Raw genomic sequence first — 17,043 nt, 5'->3', positions numbered from 1 at the left:
AGGGTGCAGGCAACAGGGAGTGATTAACAAGACGTCTTTTTTTTGCTGCTGCTTCATTGCTCTGCTCACACGCCACTTGTCACTGAGAATGCCGCGACTGCGCCATATGCCAGGCAGCATCTGCCAGGACCCCCTTGCTGATTGCACAGCAAAGATTTTGTCCTCGGCACGCAATGTGCTGTCAGGAGAAATTCTGAAAAACACCGCAAGCAGGCTGCAGAGGCAGAGTGCCTGCTGCTCTGCCGCCCTCTCCTTTTGCTGCAGACCCCCTCTTTGCAGAAGGGCGAGGGGAAGAAGGCGGCTTGCCTCGTCTTGCGCGCCATTCATTTTTGACAAGCCATGGTGACTCTGGTGACCCGTGAGATTGGCGCATGCAGCAGGGCAGGAGCACATTCGAGTTGCTGTGTATAATTAGTACGCAAGTGCCACATTAGCTCTGTGAGTTTGCGGCAGCCTTACAAAATGTGAGATTGAAAACTAGACCTGCAAATAAATTAACGCCTTTCTTTAAGCACGCAAAACTGTCCTTAGCGTAAACGAACAAACAGCGCTGTTATTGTGTGGTTAATTATTTGTGGAGCGGTCTGCCTCCGGGCTGAAGCTGCCATTGCATGGTTGGCATTCCTGCCCTGCTGCAGGCCCGCACTTCAACCATGACCGCTTACTTTTGCTGTCGGCCAGCGCACACGCTAACCTAGGCGAGGCAGGAACAGCAGCTGGAAAAGCCTGCTTCTCTTTCCATCATAAAAGGTGCAGATTTCATGGCACAAATATTCCTTGTAAGGTTGCGTGTGATAGGGATTACCTGATCACGAATGTTTTGCGCACAAGTTAAGTTGAAACCAAACTGTTTCTTCACTTCATTTTGTCAACTACATAATGAACACACTTCAAAGTTCAAATTGGCAGTTCATTACTCATTATTTATTTCATAATTTTTTCTTCATCTTTTTAGAATCAATCCATTATTCAATTCATAACCGATAGATCGTTTCACAATGAATTTAATACAACACCCAATGCATTGCGGGTCATTGAAACGACCCTTCCTCAGGGGTCTATAAAGGGAAAAAAACAGAGGATCAGATCAGTCTCTTATGTTACGCCTTGCATGTATTTACAGACTTATACATTTGCTACTCATTGCAAGTCATAGTTTGTCAAGTAAAGAAGGATAACTCATTACCACAACTGTCAAAATTAAATGGATGTTCAGATAATGCATAGCGAATTGAAAAACAGTACACGTGTTACGTGCAAAATAAAACTGACATGCTCTTCGCGGCTTCAACAGATAGAGTTGCTGATAGATGAGCAGTTGGTCATTGAGAAGACCGTGACCGAAGGATAGTGACATAAGTGTAACCTGTGATAACCCAATACTCAGGTTCGCTTAAGATCGTGATTAAAATGAAAACGAGAGTGCGCTGGTACTTACTAAAATGTAAATCGGTGTTTGTGTGGCAGTCGGGCATCGGTGTCAGCTTCCGTGTTCACTCGATGGGATGGGTTAAACTACTAGTGGACCAATGAGCTTTGATTTAACAGAGATGACACGTGTCATGTGATGCAAGTGTAACGGTTTCGTGACTAGAGCGCGAAATCGGGGTGAGCTAAGTCGCGTGACGGGGAAGGTCATGTGATCAGACTATGCTGACTTCTGTACACGGTCACGTGTTGGAAGCAGCCTATCAGAGTGAACTTGATAGAAACTGACGGTGTTCTTGTCTGGTGCACTATCGAGTGTCGTGTGGAAATGAAAGAAAGAAAGACTCTGTACATTTCTACTTGCAAAGGGCTAAAAAATAGTAAAATGCAATGAATACATATTTTTTTTAAATGAACATCTGTGGTAATTTTAACATTATATCCATATGTACCAGGACATAGTATCATTTTTGGAAAATTAAACATATGTTGAAAGGGATCAAGAGTAGACAGTGTCCAATGGTCTAGAGACAATTCAATTTACAGAAAACAGACATATTCTACCCTATCATTCATCCCGTTGGGATGTTGAAAGTTCAATTTTTTAATCCAATAAAACTCAGCCATCAGTCGAGATTTATGTGGATCCATGTCGCAGCGTTGTGGCACTACCTCCAGTATGGTGAATTTAATCTGTGAAATCTTGCAATGAGTAGCAAATGTATAAGTCTGTAAATACATGCAAGGCGGAACATAAGAGACTGATCTGGTCCTCTGTTTTTTTTCCCTGTATAGACCCCTGAGGAAGGGTCGTTTCAATGACCCGAAATGCATTGGGTGTTGTATTAAATTCATTGTGAAACGATCTATCGGTTATGAATTGAATAACTGATTGAATCTAAAAAATGAAGAAAAAATTATGGAATAAATAATGAGTAATGAACTGCCAATTTGAACTCTGAAGTATGTTCATTATATAGTTGACGAAATGAAGTGAAGAAACAGTTTGGTTTCAACTTCACTTGTGCGCAAGACTTTCGGGATCAGGTAATCCCTATCACACACAACCTTATTATAGAAAGGCACCGCAAGACACGGTGTGACAGACTTTGCAGCACAAATTGTTCGAGAAGTGAGAAAGAACGTTTTTAAGTTTATGAAAATTTTGAGTGCTCTGGGATACCAAAATTTACAAATATTCCTTGTGCCACATTGTGAGAAGTGGTGTTAAATGGACGTGAACCATTGCAAACACCCAGTGATAGAAATGGGCAGGATCAGAAGGGCAGGGCGTGCCCCTACTTTTTAAATTTAAAACAGACCGTTCCCCTACTTCTTTACTTTAGACATGCATCCCAGGACGGCAGGAATAGTCCGAATTAAAAAAATATTGCGTGATCTTCCAGCCCTGTGTTTTTCACATTAAGGAAGGTGTCTGCAGTTGCCACAACCTCTTCTCCCTTCCCCTCTGTGTCTAGGGGCAGGAGACTGCAAAGCAACACGGTAGGACTAAATAATCTGCACGGGAAAACGGGTTCCTTTGGTGGCCCTGCTGCTAGAGTGCGAGTTACACCTCATTTAGTGAGATGGCCCCCTGCCTGCCCCCACTGTGACCAATACAATGGTCACATCAGGATGCATTTTTGGCACCACCCTTGACCTCATCTGCCCTTTATTTTCGGGCTCACACAGACTGACTACGCCACAAGGAAATGGAAAGTACTCCACTGTAGAATTCCTGGCAGACTATATCCAAACCTTGGCGCTTAAAAAAACAAGCTTTTACAATGCAATAGGTCTCGCATTTTCAAAACTTTGACTTATTGGTATTGTAAATGACAATGTTTTATTATTGCAGGTTTTTTAAACATGAATAAAAGGTATTGTCATTTACAATGGCAATAGCTCAAAATCTCGCAAATGCGAGACCTATTGCATTGCAAATGCTTGTTTGACTAAGCTTTTTTAAAACTTTTGTCGACTTCTTTTTTGAGTCTTCGACTCCTGGTGTGTGAAGGATGTCCCATCGTCGGACCGGCTTTAAGCCCGGCGAAGCCTGTCACAAACTGATGTCTGTGATGGACCAGCACCTCTGGTGCCTGGAGCATAACCACGACCCGAAGTCGTGCTCCGACTGCCGGGCCATGAATCCTAAGTCTTTGCGGGAGTGGTCCTGTAAGCTTTTGGATGCCCGGCAGTCGGCTCGGTGTAGTTCCCGGTCTCGCTCGAGAGGAAGGTCTTGAGACCGGTCGCGGAGCCCCCACATCTTGTCGCACTCAAAGTCTTCAGGTAAGTTGAAGCACAAGAAGAAAGCGAAGAAGAACCACCCCTCTTCCCCTTCTCCCCATCGACCGGCTGACGCAGCGCAGAACCCGGAGCATCGTCACCCAAAGGCTCCGTCTTCGGTGGCTCCTTCTGGGATGACTCCATGCCTCCCTCCATTTCCGGGAACCGGAACGTCGCCCCTACCCTGCTTCGTACACTTTACGAAGCCCTCCACTCGATCTTTTGGTGGCCCTACTCCGCTGTCGCGCCTTCAGGCCCCGCGGAGCCTGTTGTGGTTCCTGGGCCTTCGATGCCAGCGTCTCCAGTCCCAGCGGACCCCCATGGATCCAGGCCTGGATCAGGATCGACGCTTGTAAGAAACTGGCTCTATATATACTGCACCTAAGTGAGGTACAGTGTGTATAGAGGCCAAGGGTCTCCAGAGGTTTGGCAGAGGTTAAAGTTAGATGGAACCTTACTCTCTAAAGTGGTAGCTTGGTCGAGCAGTAAGGCAGTGTCAGAGGACAGTGTTAAGCATTTGATGTACACACACAGTCAGCAAATTAATTCACACTCTCAAGAACTGAACTCTAAGCCAATTGTTTTGTATAAAATATTATACTGTTTTATTTCTAGAACTAAGCAAGCCTGGCACAGGTAAGCATTAAAATACTTTGCAGTAATAAGTTACTTATGTGAACACAGTTCAAAATTGTAATATAACTTGTGCTGGTTTTGGGTACAGTTTTAAGTAAGCAGTTTGCAACACTTTGCAGGTATAGTACATTCGAATTAATGGGCTTTTTAAGTAAAAATGCAGTTAATTACTTTTCAGATTACTTTTGCTAACACAGTGCTGGATCTTATATTCAGCACTGGGACATTTCCTGAAAACAGGTGAGTAAATGCGTTTTAGTTAGAGGTACGATTTATAAAGAATATTATTGCATTTCAATAGTTTACATTTCGAAACTTTTTCACATAGAATCGCCAATGTTATCCTATGGGAGCAAATTGACTTAGCAGATAAGTTATGTTAACAATACTTTTTCTTACTCCGTGCTGGATACCTAGATTCAGCACTGGGACATTTCCTGAAAACAGTTGAGAAAATGCGTTTTGGTTATTCGGCTGATTTTTAAGGAATATTTGTATTTTTCAAAAGTCGACACTTGGAAACTTTTTGGGACAATAAGTGTCAATGTTATTCTATGAGGAAAAACAGGTTATCAGTTTTGAGGTAAGTAATCAGTCTTTTGAGTTAGGGTCCTGGAGTTTGACTCCGGGTCTCCCACGGTCAGTGATGCACTGTTGTAGTACCCTCAGCGGCACTCAGCGGCCTGATGCAGAATGTTGAGGGCCAATGTTATCCTATGGAGCATAGGGGGACTCCAGATGGTGGCTGCTGCCAAGCAGGCCACAGGGCTGTGGGAGCAAAGCTCCTAGGGTTAAGCTCAGGGCGAGTTGGGGACCAAGTTAGCACCAAAGGGGGGGCACCCTCAGCTGCACTAGGGCGGCCGGGTGCAGGGTGCTGTTTTGAGGTCGGGTGCCCTGTTTATTTCAATGGAGATTCTCCTGGACAAAGAAACACTGCAGGCTCGGGATTAAGATCTTCCAAGAGTGACCACCACTTCGAGGGGTAAGGTAGGATGTTGAGGGTTGGTTAGGAACTGCTGGGTTGGGCACACAAGGCCATGGGGCGTCGGTTGCAGGGGTGCCTTGGGACGTCAGATTTTCATACCCGCTCTGGTTGTGGTAGTGGGGGTCGTCTGGATTGAGGTAGGTCAGGGGTCGACCGATCTCTGGTCAGGATCGCCTGGGAGGGGGACCTCCTTGTGGTATTTTTCCACTGTAGCTCTTTCCGGGTTTGGCGGGTGCAGAGTGGGCTAGATTCGCGGTTCCTGGCTGGCACCAGAAGCTGCAGTTCAAACAAGTCTGGTGTTCACGGGAGAAACAGCTTGGAAAGTGAAGGCAGGCAGGTCTTCTGGGGTTTTTGAGGTTGCTGGCCGCTGGACATGCTGGGGTTTTGCAGGAGCAGGTTCGAGGGGAGATAGGCCTGTAGGTCTGAGGCCAAGTTAGTGGGCGGCGTCCTCTTGTTAGCTCTGCATGGTTTTACGTCCTTCTTCTCTTCTTTTTCTTGTGGTTGCTGGATCTGAGAAATGAAGGTTCAGGGTGCCCCTAAATAGTCAATTTAGGGGTGTTACAGGTAGGTAAAGGGCAGGAACTAATGGGTCCCTTCCCTTGGGTGGGTACACCCCCATTCTGCCACTCTCCAGTGGGAGGGGGCAGGAGCCTGTCCCTTGTTGGCTGGGTCCCCCCATCCTTAAGATGGCGGGGACTCGAGGCTGTGCTTCACCTCGCCTCCCCCACCTTAGGGGTGGAGTTGACAGAGGTGGGCACACCTCTCTCCCTCACTTGTTTTTCCTGCCGGGTCTCCCGCCCAAAGTGGGAGGTAGAACCAGTGAGGACCAGTTGCTGAAAGCAGCAAGTGGTCAGACGAGGCTCACAAAAGCGGTATGCCTTTGAAGCTTCTCCTTCGTGAACCCTGCCCAGCTTGGGGGAGGAGGCTTGGCACCTCGTCCCAGGATGTGCATTGTTTCAGGCCCCCAAGAGCCGCAAGCTCTCGACCCAGGGGTCCAGAAACATGTCTGGTGGTGGCAGCCTAGGCAACCACTCAGTCAGGTCACTGGAGGTTGGGCAAGTTTCAGGACTTCCCTCTGCGGTGCATTTTACATTAAATCCCACACTGGCAGCAGTGTGGTTTAATGTGCTGAGAAGGTTGATACCAAACTTCCCAGTCTTCAGTGTGACCATTATGGTGCTGTGGAGTTTGTGATGACAAACTCCCAGCACCATATACTCCTAATGGCAGCACTGCACTTGCAGTGCCCAGGAATGGACCTGGGGTACTGTATGGGTACAGGGCTCATGCACCTGTACCCTCCCCACGGGCTTAGGGCGCCCAGCTAGAGGGGTGACTGATGTATGCAGGGCAGTGGTTTGTGGGCCTGGCACACAGGGATGTGTGCCATGTTGACTCTTCACTTTGTTCTGCACCAAGACAAGCAGCCTGCAAAGGCAGTGTGTGAGTGTCAGGGTACAGGGCCTCTAATGGTGACACAATAAGTGCTGCAGCCCTTAGGGGCCTTCTCTGGTCACAGTGCCCTGGGTACCTGTGGTACCATTTACCAGCGTCTGACATGTGGCCAGAGATGCCAATTGGGTTTAGGCTTCAATGCAGTTTTAGGGACGGAACACAGGCCCTAGGTACCTGATTGGCAGGAGCCCAGGGCACACTCAGTCAAAGCACATCAGCAATTCAGCAAAAAGTGCGGGCATACCATGCAAGAAAGAGGGCACTTTCTCACAACTCTGGTCGACCTTTTCCGGCAAAGACGCCCCCAGCGCCGTTCGTGACCCCGAATGACGCCGTCCCCATCCTCACCCTTGTGATGGACCCGGAGACGGATCGACGTCCGACGACGTCAAATCCGATGCCGGAGGGTACTTTTGTTCCCCTTTTAATCCCTGGTGTTCCTTATCGCCCAGAAGGCGGTGATGAGGATTGGGAGGGGTCACTGGACCCTTTAGCAGAGTAGCTTGAAGAGCCACACTGGAGAGGACCTGGGTGATGCCAGTGGTCTGGACACTTCCCCAGACCTTGGCATGCTTACTCACCCTACTGTGGCTATGAAGGCGGGAGCGTCTTACGCTGTGGTGGTGCGAAGGGTGGCTGAGGCCTTGGGCCCGGAGCTCCCTTCAGTGGTGGTCAGGACTGGCCTCCTGACAGAGGTGCTTCAACTGGCGGCTACGTCCTCCGAACCCCTTTTGCCATTCAAAGAAGCCCTCACTGATGTCCTTCAGGGCACCTGGTCCAAGCCCAGCACAGGGGCTCCTGTGGAACGGACGATTGCCCGCCGCCAGCACCCGGCTTCGGGCAACCCAGTTTTCCTCCCCCAACACCCTTCCCCCGAGAGCTTGGTGCTACAAGCCTAGTGTTCCAATGGCACATTCCTTCCTGCTCCCCCAGACAGGGAATCCAAGAAGCTGGATCATCTTGGGAAGCGCATGCTCTCTTACTCCAGCTTGGCACTGTGCTCCATGAGTACAGAGTGCCTCTTGGGCCAATACTCTCATACCATCTGGGATATGGTTGCAGGTGCTGCTTCAATGCCCGGAGGAGGCCTGGCCATGGTCTCCCAAGCCATGGCGGACTGAAGAGACGCAGCAAAATGTGTGATTCGCTGTGGACTAAATACCACCGACTCACTGGGCAGAACAATTGCCACGTCGGTAGCCCTTTGGCGCAACACCTGGTTGAGGATGTCTTGCTTTTTAGGGGATGTCCAGTCAACTTTGCTGGACATGTGCTTTGATGGCCATCGCTTTTTTGGTGACAAAGCAGACTCGGCAATGGAGCGCTTTAAGAATTCTCGAGCTATGGCCAGATCCTTGGGCCTCGCTGCGTCGTTCCGTTCCTCCTCAGTCTTCTTTTCGCCCCTTTCGTGGCTATGGAAGGGGCACCCACCAGGTCCAACCCAGCCCGGCCACCGGTTCACGCAAGCTGTCCAGCCTCTGCTTGGCCAAGGCCGTGGAACCCAGCGACACAGGTCTGGAAGCCTGTTAGCGGACAGTCCACCCTAACCCCCCCCCCCCCCCCCCCCTGCAGCAGCCTCAAAACTCTCCTAGTCTGACCTTCCAAGGCCAGTGGGCAGCAGGATTCGCCATCACCTCCCCCACTTGCAAACCATCACGTCAGACAGGTGGGTTTTGCAAATAGTCCGGAGGGGCTACTCCCTCCCCTTCAAGACTACTCCTCCCTCCATGCCACCATCTTTCGATCGCATGTTGGAGGACCATTTGGCACTTCTCTGCCAGGAAGTTTCAGCTCTCTTGGGCAATGGTGCTATCGAGAGGTTTCCTATGCCAGAAGTAGGTCGTGGTTGTTATTTCCGCTACTTTCTGGTGCCCAAGGACAAAGGCCTGCGTTCTATCTAGTTCACAATGCTCACATTTGCTCAGGTCCTGTCTGCTCTCGACCCTGTAGTCTAGATGGTGGCATTGGACTTGCAGGACTCCTATTTTCACATCCCCGTCCTGCCAGCTCACTGTAGGCCACAAGCATTTTCAGTTCACTGTGCTTGGCTTTGGCCTTACTAATGCCCCTCAGGTGTTCACAAAAGTGATGGTGTGGTCGCTGCTCATCTATCTCGACGACTGGCTGTTGAAGGCTGGCTCGCCCCAGGCTGTCGTCTCCCACCTCAAGACTACAGCGGACCTCCTGCATTCTCTGGGGTTCACTATCCAAGTGCTGAAGTCACACCTGACACTCTATCCGACTCTCTCTTTCATCTGAGCTGTTCGGGACACAGTTCCGTTTTGGGCCTATCCTCCTGAGCAGCAAGTTCGGTATCTTTGGGCTATGATGCCGATATTCCAGCCTCTATCCCGAATTTCGGTGAGACTGACCCAAAGGCTGCTGGGCCTAATGGCCTCCTACATCCTGCTGGTGGATCATGCCAGGCAGCATATGCAGGCACTACAGTGGGACCTGAAGTTCCAGTGGGCGCAGCATCAGGGGGATCTTTCCGACTACATCCAGATCTCAGAGGGAACTGCGCAACAACTGCAGTGGTGGTTAACAAAGCAAACTTGGGTCAGAGGCAGATCCCTCTTCCTTCCCCAACCAGACCTCATAGTGGTGACAGATGCATCACTCATGGGCTGGGGCGGCCATCTGGGAGAGGCGGAGATCAGCGGCGTCATATCTCCGTCAAAGTCCGGGCTCCATATCAACCTTTTGGAGCTCTGGGCAATTTGCCTGGTACTGAAAGCATGCCTTCCCTCTCTGAGGGGGAAGGTGATGCAGGTGTTCACGGACAACAGCACCACCACCATGTCGAACTGCAGCAGACTGGGCGGGTGGGGTCGTTGACCCTATGTCAAGAGGCTCTTCTTCTTTGGACATGGCTGGAATATCGGGGCATGACCCTGGTGGTTCAACACCTGGCAGGCTCTCTGAATGCCAGAGCGTACGAACTCAGCCGCCCTTGCCTAGCGGATCACGAATGGCGTCTTCACTCTGAGGTGGTACAAGGTCTCCTTCAGCAGTGGGGAGAACCTTGGTTAGATCTGTTCACCACTGAAGATAACGTGCAATGTCAGCAATTCTGCGCGTTGGAGTTTCCCAAGGTGGCACTCACTCAGCGATGCCTTTCGTAATGAGTGGAGTTGCGGCCTCCTGTACGCCTTTCCGCCTATACCACTTCTGCCCAGAGTGCTGAAGAAGATCAAGCGCGACCGGGCCCAAGTTATTCTTGTGGCCCCGGACTGGGCACGAAGAGTCTGGTACCCAGAGCTCCTGAGCATGGCCATTGGTCTCCACTCAGACTGCCTCTTAGGGAGGATCTTCTGTTGCAGCAGCAGGGGACGGTTCTTCACCCGAACCTGTCCAGCCTCCACTTCCTTGCATGGAGATTGAGCGGCGACAGTTGACCGCTTTTGACCTTCTGCCCGAAGTCTGTATTGTCATCTTGACAGCCAAAGTCTGTATTGTCATCTTGACAGCCAGGCATCCCTCCACTAAGAAGGTATACGCCTGTCGATAGAATAAGTTTGTGGTATGGTGCATAGCAAAGGCTGTAAATCCTCGTTCGAGGCATGTGGGCTGCTGAATTCACATCTGTGCATCGATCGCCGCCTAGTGTTGGGTCCGGATGATCGCACATTGTTGTCCTGGAAGAGTCTTCGAAGTATCACGAGATAGGTGGCTCCTCCCCTGGACTACAGTGCGCATGGGCATCCTCTCCATCCTCAGATTGTTTTTTTCCGCCATGGGGTTCGGATGTACTTTCCTTTACTCGAAGTTCGGAATCTAAAATACACTTTCTAAAGGCCAAAAGGCCTTCGGTCTCGTCGGTATTGTTTCGAATCGGTGCCGAGAGCTTTATCTACAGTTTATTCAACTCGGGACGCAGGCCTTCTCGACACCAAAGGGACCAGTCGTCGATGGAACGAAGTCCATTCAAAAGATGCCCTCGTTGTAATTCGAAATACCCACATATAGATAAACACCCTGTATGTAACAAGTGTTTATCTCCAGAACATAATAAATCCGACTGCCTAGCCTGTGCCCAATTTCGATCGAAAAAGACGCTTCGGACTCGACAGGCCGCTAGACTAACCATGCAGAAACCAGCGCCGGAGCCGGAAAATATCTTCGACGATGAAGACGATCTCGTCGAAGCTGAAGAATCAGATCAACAGTCGGATCAAGATTCGGAGCATGACTCCAACTACTATGTCGACGAAGAAGAAGACATCGTCGAGGTAGGAGACGACGAACAAGGGATCGGAGCCGTTGAAGACGACTCCAGTGATGAAACGGGGCCAACCGTGAGTACGACACCCCAAACATACACTTCTATGGTTCCACAGGCTCAGTTCGAGGCATCGCCAGAAGGCTTTAGCCAAGATCTCGAAACCCATTCTATAGCCCCGCGACACAGCTTGGCTAAGAATATAAAAAAAGAGCCATCGGATCAACGTACTCAGAAATTGGTGAAATCGAAACCAAAAGTTATGGAACCAAAAACGAAACCGAAACTGATCGGCTACACGGTCTTCGGACCAAACTACGTCGATCCATCGGAGTCGATCCCAAAGAAGATCGTCGACAATACGGACTTTGAACCAAACTATGTCGAGCCATCAGAGTCGAACACAAGGGTCGTCTAACCGAGGGCCAGCGCACCTATATCCACTCCAAAACAAAGGGCCGTCGAAACGGCGCCGACAACACAAAAAAGGGACTCGATCTGAAGAAGGTTGTAGACCCCAAACAGAGAGTTGACAAACCAATGGCTGTGCAACCAAAGGCAATCGAGCCGAGGAAAATCAACCCGAAAAAGGCCATCGAGCCGAGACCAAAAACCATCGGTCCGAAATCACAGGTTACGAAGACGCAACAAGGTCAGAAAAGTACTATCGACTCGACAAAAAACGTCGAAACTATAAAAACTTCGGCTCCAAAGAAACAAGCACAACCAAAAAAAGACTGTTGGAACACCGAGGGATCTCGGACCAATCAAGTTTGGCCTACCAACTTCCTCGAAAACAAAGGCAGTCGACCCAAAAAGCGGTATCGAACCGACACAAACTAAACCAAGGACATTGGCAAAAACGCCCAGAACTGCTGAGCAGGAGATCTTATATCCAGACCCCTCATCAGAAGAACAGTCAAAACTTTACATTGACCCTGATTCTGGCAAAGTCACACTCTACAAAAGAAAAATCAGACCTGAAACTGATAAAGAGACTTATGTCATACGACTCAAAAAGAAAAGGGACTGTTCTGCTTTACCTATTCTATTTGAGCCTATTACACCAACTAGGCCTGAGCCATACACATATACACCCACACACTCTGATGAAGAGGTGATGTATATAATGAGGAATACAATTACCCAGTAGACACTGACCAAGACAATCAAGGTCAACCATGGGTTGATCCAGTACATCCTGGTGACTCTCAACCCATTCCAGATATACCTGCATACCCTGCTAGGCCTTCTCCTACAGAGGATACAGCTGCTTTCAATGCACTTAATAGGAAGGGCAGCCCTCCATCACAATGTAGACATGCATGCAGACCCCATTGAGGAAGATTTCCTCTTTGACACCTTTGCCACATCAGAAAGATCTGTCAAAACACTACCTATGTTAAAAGGGGTACTTAAACATGCAGGTGACATATTTAAGGAAACAACTAGGGCACGGGTCATTAACCCCAGAATAGAGAGAAAATACAGGCCAGTACCAGTAGACCCTACATATATTAAGAGACAACTGCCTTTAGATTCTTTGGTGGTATCCAATGCACGAAAACGTGCAAACTCCCAAACAACTGGGGAGGCTCCACCTCCTGACAAAGAATCAAAGATCTTTGCGGCATCAGGGAAGAGGGTAGCTGCTAACACATGGCGAATATCTAATACGCAAGCCCTGTTAGCTAGGTACGAAAGGGCACACTATGACACCTTAGAGACACTTCTCCAGTATTTACCTGAACCTTACAAAGAACAGGCTGAAGACCTAGTACAGGAGGGAAAGTTAATAACTAACGCCTCCATTAAATGTGCCCTAGACGTGGCAGATACAGCGGCCAGATCTGTTAACACCAGTGTTCTGCTCAGGAGACATGCGTGGCTTTGCATTTCAGGTTTCAAAAATGAAGTCCAGTCTACTTTATTAAATCAGCCAATAAATCCAGACTATTTATTTGGTCCAGCGGTAGATACAATCCTGGACAAAATGAAAAAAGACACTGAGACGGCTAAGTCTATGGGAGCCTTGCAGTCCCAACAACATAGACGCTCCTTTTGTCGCTCCAATTACAGAGGTGCTGCAAGGGCTAACTCATCACAGCAGACCACAAACTACAAGGGGAATACGCAAACCACCTACAATAAAAACAATAGAGGTGGATACCGCGGCAATAACAACAAAGGCAGAGGACGAGGGAATAATACCACCAGATCCTCTACCAACACAAAACAGTGACTTCTTAGCGCTACCCCCAGACCATACAACACCGGTCGGGGGACGATTACAGCAGTTCCTACAAGTCTGGCAAAACATCAATACAGACAAGGGGGTAAGGCAAATTATCCAGGATGGCTATTGCCTAGAGCTAACCTCCACACCACCCAACATACCACCAAGACACCGTCCTATGTCTGTAGAACACCTAAACTTATTGCAGCAAGAAGTCATCAGCATGCTGAAAAAAGGGGCCATAGAACTTGTACCATTAGAACATCAAGGTACAGGGGTATACTCACTATACTTCCTCATCCCCAAAAAAGACGGGTCTCTCAGACCAATTTTGGACCTCAGGCCCCTAAATCAATACATTTAATCAGACCATTTTCATATGCTCACTCTACAACAAGTCTTACCACTGCTGCAACAAGGAGACTTCCTCGCAACTTTGGACCTCAAAGACACATACTTCCATATACCGATACATCCTGCTCACAAGAAGTATCTCAGATTCACAATACTAAATCAACATTACCAATTCAAAGTCCTTCCATTTGGTGTAACAACAGCCCCGTGGGTGTTCACAATATGCCTAGCGACAGTTGCTGCACATTTAAGAAGACAACATATTCACGTCTATCCGTACCTGGATGACTGGCTAATACAAGCAAAGTCGGCCCAGCAATGTGCCAGCCACATGTCCCAAACTATTCGCCTCCTGCACAGTCTAGGCTTCACGTTGAACTACCAAAAATCTCACCTTCATCCATCCCATGTACAGCAGTACCTGGGAGCAACAATAAATACTCTAGCAGCAAAAGCATACCCAAACACTGCAAGAATAAACAGTATGCAGCTACTGATCCAGAAGTTCAAGCCCCAACACTCACTCTCTGCCCAAAAGTGTTTATGCAACTCATCGGCATGATGGCTTCATGCATCTTCATAGTCCCTCACGCGAGACTACACATGCATCCGCTACAAGAGTGCTTAGCAAGGCAGTGGAACCAGGCTCAAGGACAATTTGAAAGACCTAGTGTTGGTGACCAGCCGTGCATACAACTCTCTGCATTGGTGGAATCCACAAAACCTTTGCAAGGGACGACTGTTCCAAGAGCCTGTACCACAAATAGTGTTGACAACAGACGCATCCCTGATAGGATGGGGAGCCCATGTCCTTCAGTACACAGTGCAGGGCCTATGGACACCACAACAGAAAAAGATGCACATCAACTTGCTAGAAATGATGGCAATTTTTCTCTCAATAAAAGCATTCAAAGTACATTTATGCAACAAAACTGTGTTGATCCGGACGGACAACATGACAGCAATGTACTACATACAAAAACAGGGAGGAACACACTCTCCACAGCTATCACATCTAGCCCAAAGCATGTGGAAGTGCGCCATTCAAAGAAACATTTTTCTCATGGCGGAACACCTCCCAGGCAAGGACAACCAAATAGCGGATCTGCTCAGCAGACACAGCCAACAGATGCACGAGTGGGAGATTCATCCCACAGTGCTACAACCATACTTCCAACAGTGGGGACAACCAGAGATAGACCTGTTCGCCACAAGGGAAAACGCAAAATGCCAGTACTTTGCCACCAGGTTTCCACATCCAAAGTCGCAGGGCAATGCAATATGGATGACCTGGTCAGGCAGATTTGCGTACGCTTTTCCCCCAGCACCGTTAATACCGCTAGTGGCACGCAAACTACGCCAGCATTCACTAACACTTATCCTGGTTGCCCCAACATGGGCGAGGCAACTGTAGGAGAGTGGGGTCTGCAATCCTATGGTCACCTCAGATGTTTGCTTTTTGCTTCACTGGTTTTACGACTTTCCCTGGCTGTGGGCCTGCTAATCAGACCCACAGTCTAGCTGTTCTCTCTCTAAATTGACAACAATGTACTTTAGGTGCATTTACCAATTGGTACTGGGCCACCTTATCAGTTCCTGTACCCAGGGCCTAGGTGTACCCAGGGCCTACCAGGGGCTGAAGCATGTATTATGCCACCCCTGGCTGGCCATCTAAATCTGACACAACTGGCTACATGACAGCTGGGGCAAGGTGGTGTAAACACCCTTTGCTGTAGATATAGTATACCTATATCTAACCCTAAAATGGACACATATATTCCTATCAGTCACTCCTATGGAAGGCCTTATCAATCCTGAAGGCAGAGGGCTTGGAATTATGTGAGATGGTGCTCTGGCATGAGCTGAGCCCGTTTGCAGCTTGCGGAACCAAGTCCTAATAGCTGTTCCATGATAACGCTATACCATATACTCTTAAGTGCATTATCAACCTCGCGGTTAAATGCTAACTCTGGTATAACATTATCAAAACATGTCGAGTAAGGTGTCATACGATTTGGAATACTACCCCCTCGCCAATTCTGGCGACGGGGGTAGCATTCCACCCTTCTAGAGGGACACGACATGTATGTAACTGTGAACCCCGGTTAAAGTTAACTCGAGCCTCAGCATCACAAAATGGATGCTGCCACCACAGACACAAGTCTGACCTCCTGCTGCTGGGAGTCCTTCCAGCAAGGATGGCTTGGACAAAGGGTTTCCTGCCTTGGGAGGTGCTAGCACCACCCCAGACAGGATTTTGTGTATTGAGGTAGGGAGGCCTGAAAGGAATGAGACATGCCTGGGGCACACAAGGTGCCCTGTGCATACACCGGTTCAAACCAGTTGCTGGGGCATCCCAGCCCCAGCTCTGACGGGAAACCGGACAAAGGATAGGGGGTGTAACCACCCCACTTCCTGGTCCCACCCAGGAGAGGGACCTAGTCGGTAGTGCAGCCCCCTTTAGGAGAATAAAGGTAGGAGCTGGTCCCATTCCAAATTAGATTATCCTGAACTATTCAACAAGAAGAAACTCTGGCCTTCGACGTTCTGCTCCACAGAAGACTGAAGAATCTCCCTTGTGGGCAAGGAGTGTCCACCCTGCAACTGCAGGCACCATCAAGCGTCCAGCGGCTTCACTTTGTCGTCTTCCCTCGAGGATCCAGACTTCAGAGCCCGACGAGACCCGGATTCCCAGACCTCTCCAACCTCAACTCACATCTGCAGCAAAGCGGAGACCCGTGGGTGCGACGAGACACGTGGGACCGGCCATCTTGAACGAACCTGCACTTCGCATCCAGCACGACTCCCGAGGTAAACTCGACCAAGTGCTTTGGGGACTGAGAAGCCCCAACCCTGAGCAGCTCCTGCACCGAAGATCAGCCCTCCAGCCTCCACGAGATCTGCGTGGGGCCCTTCTGCTTGTTTGCTGCTCGACGCGTTGTCTGGTCACTTGCCGGCTGGCTAATGGCCTCCTAGACGACGAACCTTTGAATCTTTGCAGCTGGTCTGGTTGCTCCAGACTGGCCCTAGCTCCCTTCCAAAAGAGGGGCACCCCGGACTCTCCTAGTCCGCTCCAGATGCTTTCTTCACTCACCACGTGGATTGCCTTTGCCAATGCCTGTTGACGCCGATTCCGGATCCAACACCGCCGACAGCGAGAGCCTGCGTGGGACAGCTCATGCCTCCATCCTGGTCGTCGAATACACCTCCTGGTCCACGTGGCTGCAGAGTCAAGCGTCCACTCTTCACCTGATCGCGACGACGACATCTGGTTCCTTCCTGGTTCCACTCCAGTCACTGGCTAGTGACTGTGAACATTGTCCCCTCTGCTTTCAGGTCTCCTTCTTCAACAATCCACCCTTGGATTGCACCGGACATCTTCCTCCTGGTCGCCTGCAGCATCTTTTCTTTCAGGCTCCATTGACTTCAACGTGAGAACCT

General features: G+C 49.3%; 1 protein-coding gene across 3 annotated transcripts in view; it reads left to right on the top strand.

The window, feature by feature from the left end:
- SETD2 (SET domain containing 2, histone lysine methyltransferase) overlaps nt 1-17,043 on the top strand; it is a 1,168,808-nt gene that overhangs the window by 995,700 nt on the left and 156,065 nt on the right. The gene's annotated exons all lie outside the window — the stretch shown is intronic.

The sequence above is a fragment of the Lissotriton helveticus genome, chromosome 10, assembly GCF_964261635.1.
Source record: "Lissotriton helveticus chromosome 10, aLisHel1.1, whole genome shotgun sequence".
Taxonomy (NCBI): domain Eukaryota; kingdom Metazoa; phylum Chordata; class Amphibia; order Caudata; family Salamandridae; genus Lissotriton; species Lissotriton helveticus.
Note: the sequence above shows the minus strand (reverse complement) of the source record. Positions and strands in the feature narration are given on the sequence as shown.